We start from the raw sequence: 10,546 nt of genomic DNA, 5'->3' as shown, positions 1-10,546 counted from the left end.
TAATTCTAACAGATGCCATAATATCCATAGGGAAAAAACATTACAGGTTTCAAAAGTAATTTCACCTAGTGATCTTCTGGACCTCTATTACTTATAATTGAACAATGTGAGGTGTGTGCTCAATGTAAAGAAGTTCTTAGGGCAATTATATTTGTTAAAAGGAGAGATAGAGCTCTATATAGAAGTATGGTTTTGACACCTGAGACAGTAAAAACATCAGTACTAATCAGTGGAACTAAATTACGGTGCATATAAACGAACATATATATATACATACAGGCTTTAGGCAAACAGGCGAGTGATATTTTCTCTGACCATCATTATTAATAACAGTCTTTATTTCTGTCCATAGTATTTCACAAAGTGTCTCTGTTACCATATTTCACGTTCCCTCAGAGGTGACTGGACATGTGATTATTGCTTTATTCAGACCTTTGTGGATGATCATCAGGGAACTAATCAGGTTATTATTTTCAGATCTCATTTTTTTTTTTTAAACCAGAAGAGCATTTCTTTTGAAGGTAGTATAGAGGGCTGGTAAGAAGGCTGAATGGGCAGAAGAACTTGCTGTAGAGCCTGTCAACCGAGTTCAATCCCCAGGACTTACGTGATAGAAGAACAGAATCAACTCCTACAAGTTGTAGTCTGACCTCTAGAGGTGGGCTCTGGCATGCACACACACACATACACACACACACACAAAATACATACACACCATACATACAGATGCACACTCACACATCACCACCACCACCACCATCACTATCATCACCAACAAGAAGTAAATATGCTAAAATTAAAAAAATAAAACAATTGTAGATACATTAGGACTTAACTCAGTCATTTATTATTTATTTTCTGTTTCCTCTTTTTCTAATTCTTCTTCTTGTTTTCCTGGGGGATACTAAAAAAGCTTTAGAGATCTACTTTGATTTCCTTATACCTTTACATTATACATATTGGTAACTAACCCAGAATCATATATATGTATATATATACATATATATGTATGTATGTATATATATATGTAGGCTCTGAGCTACTGCTTCAACACCATGCTCAACTGTCTGGTACCTTGCTCCCCACAGAATGGTCATGAGCCCCCACTGAATTCTTTCTTCTGTGAGTTGTCTCAGCTATGGTGCTTGGTCACAGCAACTGAAAAATAACTAAGACATCATCTGTCCTGAAATTATTTTTTAAACAGCATATATCATATCTTAAAAGCATCTCAGCATTTCTAATGTAGCAGAGAAAATAAAGCCTTTTGTAGGCACCAGGTTTGTAAAATATATCTGAGTATAAACATAAGGACTAGACTCCGGGAGATAACTCTGTCAGTAAAATGCTCATATTGCAAGAACCCATGGAAAAATGCAGGGTGTTGTTACCAAATCCTTGTAATCCCAAGGGTTTGCAAGATGGGGAGGATTACTGGCCTAATTCCTTAGTTCAAGAGACTCTGTCTTTAAAGGGACAGACAGCATTCCTAAGGGAAACAAACAAGGTTGTCACTGCTCTGTTCTACACACACACACACACACACACACACACGGAAAATATAAGAAGGCAAATATTTACTTCAGGTGTTTTCATTGAGCGACAGTCTCCCCCTTTTCTTTTTCCATGACCCCTTTGTTCATTACTGAGGTTTGCATTTGTGCTCGGAGTCCCTGGGAACTTGCCTCAACCTGGACGTGAGCTATTCAAGATGTCTGGAAAGAGAGATTTCCAAGTGTAGGTGCAGATAATCAGAATCAGGTGGGTTGTCCCCTTCATTCACCCCCGTCTCCATCTGCTTAGTTCCTTGCTTGTCATCTATCATGCTAGATAATTGGCTCCAGATTGGAGGCATTTTCTCTCGCATCTCTCCCCACTGAAGGTGCAATGGAGAGCCTAGCTCATACTTTAGATTCCCTCCCCCCCCCCCCCCCCGCCTTTCTCTCTCCACTCCATTTTCTATTATGACCACCGGACTCCCCTGGGATAAGCAGGCTGTAATAGGAAAGAAGTTTTTTGTTTTTGTTTTTCTTTTCTTTTTTTTATTTATTTATTTTTTTAGATGGGAATCAGGCTTGAGACCAAAGAGGGCACCTGGTGGGAAATATTAGCACATGCGCTCCAAACCCTTTGGAGAATATTGCATAGCCTCATTCGGCCAAATAGACAGAATTAAGGAAGGGATCGCGACTGGCCAGGTTTCTCCTGTAATCTATATGGATCCGGAATGATGTATTATGGATGAGCAGAGTGATCCACAAGCTAGAGCAGAACAAGCATTTGCTAGTGCAGTTTTATGACTGCAAATCTGATGCTCACACAGCACGTGAGCATCACAAGTTGGGTGTGACAGAAGAAACCAGACACACTGGGGAGAAGAGATGAATGTGGAGAATGCCCCGAAGCTCACATCTTCCATTCCTTCACACCAAAGACTGACAGCCCTCCATGTATGCCATGGAATTTTCAAGGAATCATAAAGCAATAATCGCACATTTTTTTCAAATTCTGTCTATGCAAATATAAAACATTATATTATAATTTATTTACTAATTATTGAAACTAGTATTGAATCATTAGTACTTACTAGGTTTGGGGGGATAGATCTATTAATAGAATGTCAATGAGTCGTGTTTAAATAGCTTCTTGAGTCTCCAGGTGTTAGACTAAAGTCACATTGATTACTGTCGGTTCTTTCCTTCTATGTTAGGGCAACTGAAAAAATCTGAATTTAGACAAGAGTGCATTTAGGGCAACAACTCTAGAAATAGTTTTGACTGCTTAAATCATGAATACCTTCTGCTTTAGCACCCTGCACTCCAAACTAAAGCAACTTGCCAAGTGCCACACCCCACGCCTACCCAACTTAATTTTAGACCAAGAACCGTCATGTGTATGGCCTTGGGGTGGGCACCTTGGTTGCTGAGCCTTGCTGTATAATGCTGACATAATTCTTTGGTTTACTTTTTTTAAAAAAATATTTGTTTATTTGTTTTATATACTCAGGTGTTTCATTTGCATGTATGTCCGCACACCAGAAGAGGCCATGGGATCCCATTACAGAGTAGATGGCTGTGAGTCACCATCTGAATGCTGGAAATTGAACTCAGGACCTCTAGAAGAGCAACCAGTACTCTTAACCACAGAGCCATCTCTCCAGCACTTAATGCGGATGTTTTGAAAGCATGTGGAATTACTGTATTTAAGAACAGGATGAAGGGTAGTAAAGTGGAACCCAATCTAGATTTCTGTTGATGTTGCATTGGCCCAATAAGTGATTCCTCATGATTATTTCTGCTACCATCCCACTCTTTCTTATTTCTTCTGCAAAATGTGCACTTAGATCAGCAAGTACCATAGTACTTCCAAACTGTAGGCCAGTTGCCCAATGTTCTGCCCTCTGCTCTTCTCTAGGCTGGGTATGGCTGACCTCACAATTGCAGAGCAGTATGTTTTAGAAACCTGTTGAAAATCTTTGTCAACAAAGAAGAGCATTTACATATGTATAGTCCAAAAGCTGAGGTGGAAAATTAAGCATAATTTTCCCATGGTATTCAGTGATGTTCTGTCTTTAAAAAGAAATGGACAGTACCTTTTCCCTTAGATTTATCTACTCATTATTAAGGAGAATTGGAAGTGTTCCTGGAGTCCTGCTTGATACTATGTTGCAACTCATGTCTTGCATTGTTTTTTACTTCAAACCCTGAGCTGTCTCATATTAAATTGTGCTTACTGATATTATACAAATACTCATGCTTTTGAGTATCTCTGAAATCTTTCCCTTTCCAGTTCGTCACTTGGAAAGTACATGTCCAATTTTTGAAATTCTAGAGTACATAGCATGTCTTGTCTGAAATTCACACCCCCAATATTTGAGCCCATCATACAGCTCATAGTCAACGGTTGTTGCCTTTTCTCTTTTTCATTTTCTTTATGAGACAGGCAGAAGCAAAGACTAAGACTTTTCACGTATTTTGAGGATGCTAAAGACTGTTCTGTGCCTACCTGTTATATGATGCTATTCTTGGGGAGACATGAACTAATGTCTGCTCATCCTAAATAGGGAACCAATGGCAGACCAAAGTATACATAACACCAAAGTCCAACTTGGTAGCCAATTGAGTTTTATTGAGGTTAACTATAAGAATATAAGTGAGGGATTGCTTCCAGAAGGAGAAATGACTCAAAGACGGCTGTATCACCAAAGCTCACCAAAACATGGGTTAAAAACTCAAGAAAGATGGAAATTTAAACCATACTACACAGTGTATAGGCAACTCAACAGATTGGACAATGTCCTATCTCAGTTAGTATAAACTTCTTCTAACAACTCAGGTTATCTTGATTTCTTTCAAGCATCTTAGCTTGTCTAAGAGCACCTCTTTATAAATTTCGAATGTTTAGGGAGGGTCCTAGTGAATCTGATCAGTCTCAGGAACTTCCTGAAGTCATTGAGTTGTTTACTTCCTGAGCTTGAGGATCTTCTCTGCAGGATGGACTGTCCTCCTCCCTTACAACATCCTGTTTAACCTCCCTTTCAACATCCTGTGTCTAAACAAGAAGACTTTAATCACAGGAGAATCTTCAACACAACACTAGCATAACAACAAGCATGAGATACATTTTTATGAAAGGACAGAATAAATGATGAATGCTTGCAAGGATGGTGGCAAAATATAACATCTAGTTCCCAGCAAGTCACACCTACCTGTCACAGGAAGTAATCGCTTCCTTAAAATGTGCTATGCAAAATGTTACTAAGCCTCTTCCATCCCTCTGTTTCACCACTCACTTAAGAATGATTCCTATCAGACAACTCAATTCAGAAGTACACAATTTTTAGATTTCAAACTAAAACTCTAAATAAAATAAAACTCTAAAACTCAGAGTAGCAATTTTCTCAACAGAATACATTTTATTTCTGCAGTTGTATTGTATGTATAAAAAGAAATAACCAGCCTTGATATGTTAAAATCCAAAGTATGTTTTATATGTGTGTGTACACATGTGCATGCATGTGTTTAATGTTTTCACTGATACTCATTCATTTGCGCTTGTGTGACAAAGACATATGACCTGTCCTGTTGTTATTGAGCAGTTTCATTGAATAAGAAAGACAAGTCACTTATGATATTTCTACACACTTTTTTTGACAAAAGACTTAATCTGCAGGAAAACATAGTCAATAGCTTTAATCAGTCTACACAACACACTATATGTCCATGAGAGAATTCAAATATCCTCCTATTAACAAAAGGATGGCTTGATGTTAGCTAGTATTTTGGCATGACTAAAGTGAGTGTATGTTATTTAAAAACCACGCCAAACAATGTCAAGGCTGGAAGGTACTTTGACACAGCGCCTACATTCCTATCTCATCCCCTTCAAGTTATTCAATACCTCTGTGCCTTGATTTCTCCTCCCAAGGAATGGAAAAAGTGGAACTGACCAATTCATCAGAGGACTTTGACGTTCCATGAGACAATGTGTATGTGAACGCAGAGGATTTTAGCCGTGCCTGACACATAGTCAACACCTACTAAATTCTAATAGAAGAGAGAGAGAGGAAAGATATTTCTCCATTGTCGGCACATGATCTGAGGTCATGAGGAATAACGTGAAAACTTCAGCTTCACAGTGGAATTCATTTTAAATTCCCCACAGACATTTCTAGCTCAAAGTGTGATTGCTAGTGAACTTATAAACTTCACCCAGAAAAACAAAAACAAGAGCATGCTGGTGATAGCAAAGCTGGGGAGTGGGCGAATGGGGAGTAAACGAGAGGCTCAAGTCAGAAAGAATTTGGCTACAAATCCCTAGCAAAGAAAACGAAAATATCAGACAGGAATGGCAATGCTTGGTTTGCTTGCAATTCGTCTCTCCAATTAGAGAAGGAAGAAAAGGAATAAAGAGGCAAATCTGAAATTTCAGAGGGAGGTTTGTCGATCCAGGTTGGTAAGAAATTTCAATGGAGTTGTTGTTGGGTTCTGACCACCTTAGGCCACCAGCAAGCCCTCTGGCTGCTTCCAAAGCGTGCATTACAAGAGTCTTTACTTTGTCGCTCCAGAGTCCCTGCAGGTCAGCAACTGTGGAGCCTTAATGGTTTCTTATAAGCTTTCCCACACTCTTTGCCTTGGCTCAAATCTCGCTGTAGTATCATTTATCATAAGTTAATTATTTGACCTTCGAAGTTGCAGTGGAGCCTGGCAGAGCAGCCGGTGAAATGGCAAGGCAAGCTGGGGAGCTTTTCTCCTCTACAAAGACGCATTTCCAATCCTGCTTAAGTTTCTTTCTAAGCAAAGGCAGAATTTGGTTTGAATTTTATTGGCAGTAAATCTCTTCTCTAGAACAATGGATAGATTGGCGAAATGACTCCCGTTACCCTATGTCTATTTTAATATTCCTGCATTAGGAAGGAGGGGCTTCCCTAGTTTCCTAATGCCTGGTCAGGAAAATTGCAGATAGTATAGGGGTCCTGATACTTAACTCGACCATTAAGATGGGTTCTTCTCGGAAGAGCATTGAGAAATGAATGAGATAGCTTGGGAGTTCTGAAGCGGGGCTCACATTGCCTCATCCCACCACAGTGAGGAGATGGCTAGAGGGGAACCAGGCGACCATAACAGAGGAGAGAATAGATCAGGTTAACCTGGGCTACCATAACGGAGGAAAGAACAGATCGGGTTAACCTGGGTATCAGGGAGCTGAAGCAACTTCTTACTAAGCATTTCTCTGGCAGAGCAATTGACTCTCAGGTCTGGAAATTCAGTTGAGTAGCAAGGTCCCAAGCAGCAGGCATGGATCTGAACTCGTAGAGTTCAGAATCACCTTTGTTCTGGCAGCTCAAAGAGAAGAGAACTTCACTGAACACCCTTACCCCCAGACTACTTCATTCCCCTTCTGAACGTCCAGACTGGCTGAGAAAAACTTTAGTAGAGCAGAAGCTAGTGGAGGAATGATTGGGTTTCATATGGGTTGCTATGGAAATCCAATCAGATAGTGTATGTTGAGCAGTAGAGTATCTGACCCATAGTGACAGTTGCCTGTTACTTTTCTCCCTTGTAAAGATACTACTGTACACCTGATGCAATCAGAGAAGACATGGCCTAAAAGATTAACTGGTCAACTGGTCCACAAAAATAAGATTTATCTGTGGTAAACCCCAAAACTAATGCTGCATTTTAGATGTTTTCTTTTAGTACTAACTAGGACTACTTTTGAAGAAATAGGCTCTTTTTATTGTTTTTATTAAGCTATATATATTTTCTCCATTCCCCTCCCTTCCTCCACCCCCACTCCCTCTGCCCTTTCCCATGATCCCCATGCTCCCAATTTACTCAGGAGATCTTGTCTTAGAACCATCTGTGTCTCTCTTAGGATCCTCATTGTTGTCTAGTTTCTCTGGGATTTTGATTTGTAAGCTGGTTTTTTCTTTGCTTTATGTCTAAAAGTCACTTATGAGTGAGTACATATGATATTTGAGACCCAGAAAGGCCCAGAAGAAACTGTTTTTCTGTATTCCCTTTCAACATTGTAGAACAGTCTGATGGTGATAGCAGTTTCTTTATTCTTTATAGCCTATCACGTTGCTAAATTTACCAGGACATGTATATACACACCTGTAGTAACTTAAGCTAAAATATAGAAGTTACAATTAAGCTGAATTAAGATGAACTAAGATAACAACACATGAATACAAACCTAATTTGCATGCTGTTCTACAGGGCATGCAGGCAGGCGGAGAGGCAAACAATGGAGATAATGGCAAGATTATACCAAGGATTGAATTTCTCATGGCTCATTTGCTATTCTACCTGTGCCATGAGCAAGTCATGTTGCATTACATCAAATCCTGGTTCCACTTCATATCTGAGTATCCCATTGTTGCTTCCTTGCTTTTTGCCTCTTCATTACCGAGCTATAATAGCAGGATCAACCCCCCAAGTGCTTGTTGCTTAGCTGCCCATGTGAGCAGATTTCAGCCTGCCATTGTCACAAGGCACTCCGGTTAATAAGCAGATAATGGGATATGCAAATCCTGCCTACTGGATTCCAAAGGAAACAAATGCCTTCCCGCTTTACAAAAAGACCAAGCAACTTTCTCGTGACTGTGGAAACATCTCAGCCTGGATGATTTATGGAATACCTTGACCAGGCAGGAAAAAATGCCCATGTTGCTTTTGGAAATAGATATCGTGTAATAAACAATTTACATGATTAGATAGATAGGTAATTCAGAAAGATCTTTAAGGGTCAGGAGAACCTTGCTGCAGTGGAAATATTAAATCATATAACTAAACAAGTCCAATATCATGAAATGTTTTTCACTAAGCACGTATGATACAAAAACTGAACCTTGGAGATACTCACATGAGGCCAAACTAATACTGAAGCTGATGAGAGACAGAAACTACAGCAAGCAAGCCCTGGTATCAAAAAGAGGGTGTTTCTCTGTGGGAGTGGACATGCCTTGTATGAAGGGGACTCTGAGCTTGAGCACACCACAAAGAAACATTGGAAAGAGAAGAGGAGGTGGAGAGGTGGAGGAGGAAAAAGAGGAGGAAGAGGAGCTACGAGGGTTTAGAGATTGATTTAAAGCATCCTGAGTTACTTGAGTTTCTGAGTCTTTTTCTGGCCAATGCTCATTGGACCTGGCATAAAGAAACAAACTATCTGCACACTACTCTTCTGAAGCAAAGGAGAGAACACAGGACTAGCAGGAAAATAATACACACTGGATAGCTATCATATGATGTCAGGAGAGGACCTGTCTTCACCTCAGTTTCCTTACCCACAAGTGAAGAAGTAATGGTGGAGGCTTTTCCTGAGAGCATTGCACAGGTGAAAAGTTGGGCTGGATCGAAGTTGTGTGGTCGAAGCTGTGTACTGAGTCATTTCCCTCTGCCCTCTCTTGTTTCCTCTCTACCCTCCTCCCGCTAGCACCTCTGCCCTAAGAGACACACGGGGGTTGATTTCAGCATCCCTGTGAGTGCTGTCTGGCACTAGATTGAAAGAAGGCAAGTGGGTTGGGGCTGTGTTCCTTCAACTTCTTCTTCATGAGGTCACTCAAGTTAGCCATACCCTTTGGCCCTGAGTGATGGCACTTCCTTGACCACCAAGTGATGTGGGAGAGTCTTCTGTTTTGTGTTGATTTCATTGGTTAATAAAGAAACTGCCTTGGCCCTTTAATAGGACAGAAAATTAGGTAGGCAGAGTAAACAAACAGAATGCTGGGAGAAAGAAGCTGAGTCAGTCAGTCGCCATGATTCTCCCACCCAACACAGACGCAGGTTAAGATGTTTCCTGGTAAGCCACACCTCGTGGTGCTATGCAGATTATTAAATATGGGTTAAAGCAAGATGTGAGAATTAGCCAATAAGAGGCTAGAACTAATGGGCCAGGCAGTGTTTAAAAGAATACAGTTTCTGTGTAATTATTTCAGGGGTAAGCTAGCTGGGATCCAGGTGGGAACGCAGCCTGCAGCTCCTACTACAACCAAGTGAACTGACTCTCTGAGCTCTAATGCATTTTTCTTTGCACGGATTCCTTTCTTCCTAGGCAGCTAATGATGCCCTCCACTGTGTTAGCAGCCTGGGCATCTAATGAAATCTTCCACTATATTACCAGCCCAGAGGATAATTGTATCCCTTGCAATTCTGTTGTCTTCTCTTCATGCTATCGTAAGAGCCTTTGTAGTGTGCATCACTAAAATGATCATAATATGAATATGCCATCTGTTTCCTGTAAATTACCCAAATAATGCACATGCTGAAAATATTTTATTAGCCGGGACACGTGACAGTTCCGATTTAGAACAATAAATAAGAACTCCAAAGCTGACAGTCCAATTTCCATTTAAAATTTTTCATCTACAATTCCTTTGTTACAGTTAAATAAAGGAGTAATAAAAATTATTCTGTTATATTTTTATTTTATGTGTATGTTCACATCTGTGTGTATATATACAATTGTGTAGATGTACATGCAAGTATATGTGTAGAGGTCAAAGAATAGCTTGTGACCCTCATTCTTCTTCCACCACTTGGGATCAGAGATTTAACTTGAATTTTCAGTCATCCTTACCAGTTAAAGCATCTTGCCAGCATAAAAATTTGTTTTAATTAATAAATCCTACAAGCCAGTGACAATTTAGATGTAGGGAGAAACATCAGCTGAATCATCCTTATTTTTTTTGTTGTTCTTGATTATTTATTTATTTCTTGTTCCCCGCCACCACCTCCCATTTCCCTCCCCCTCCCCCAATCAAGTCTTCCTCCCTCATCAGCCCAAAGAGCAATCAGGGTTGCCTGCCCTGTGGGAGGTCCAAGGACCACCCACCTCCATCCAGGTCTAGTAAGGTGAGCATCCAAACTACCTAGGCTCCCACAAAGCCAGTACGTGCAATAGGATCAAAAGCCCATTGCCATTGTTCTTGAGTTTTCAGTAGTCCTCATTGTCCATTATGTTCAGCGAGTCCGGTTTTGTCCCATGCTTTGTCAGACCCAGGCCAACTGGCCTTGGTGAGTTCCCGATAGAACATCCCCAT

The sequence above is a fragment of the Chionomys nivalis genome, chromosome 23 (genome assembly GCF_950005125.1).
Source record: "Chionomys nivalis chromosome 23, mChiNiv1.1, whole genome shotgun sequence".
Taxonomy (NCBI): Eukaryota; Metazoa; Chordata; class Mammalia; order Rodentia; family Cricetidae; genus Chionomys; species Chionomys nivalis.
The sequence above is the reverse complement of the archived record's forward strand: the minus strand, read 5'-3'. Positions refer to the sequence as shown.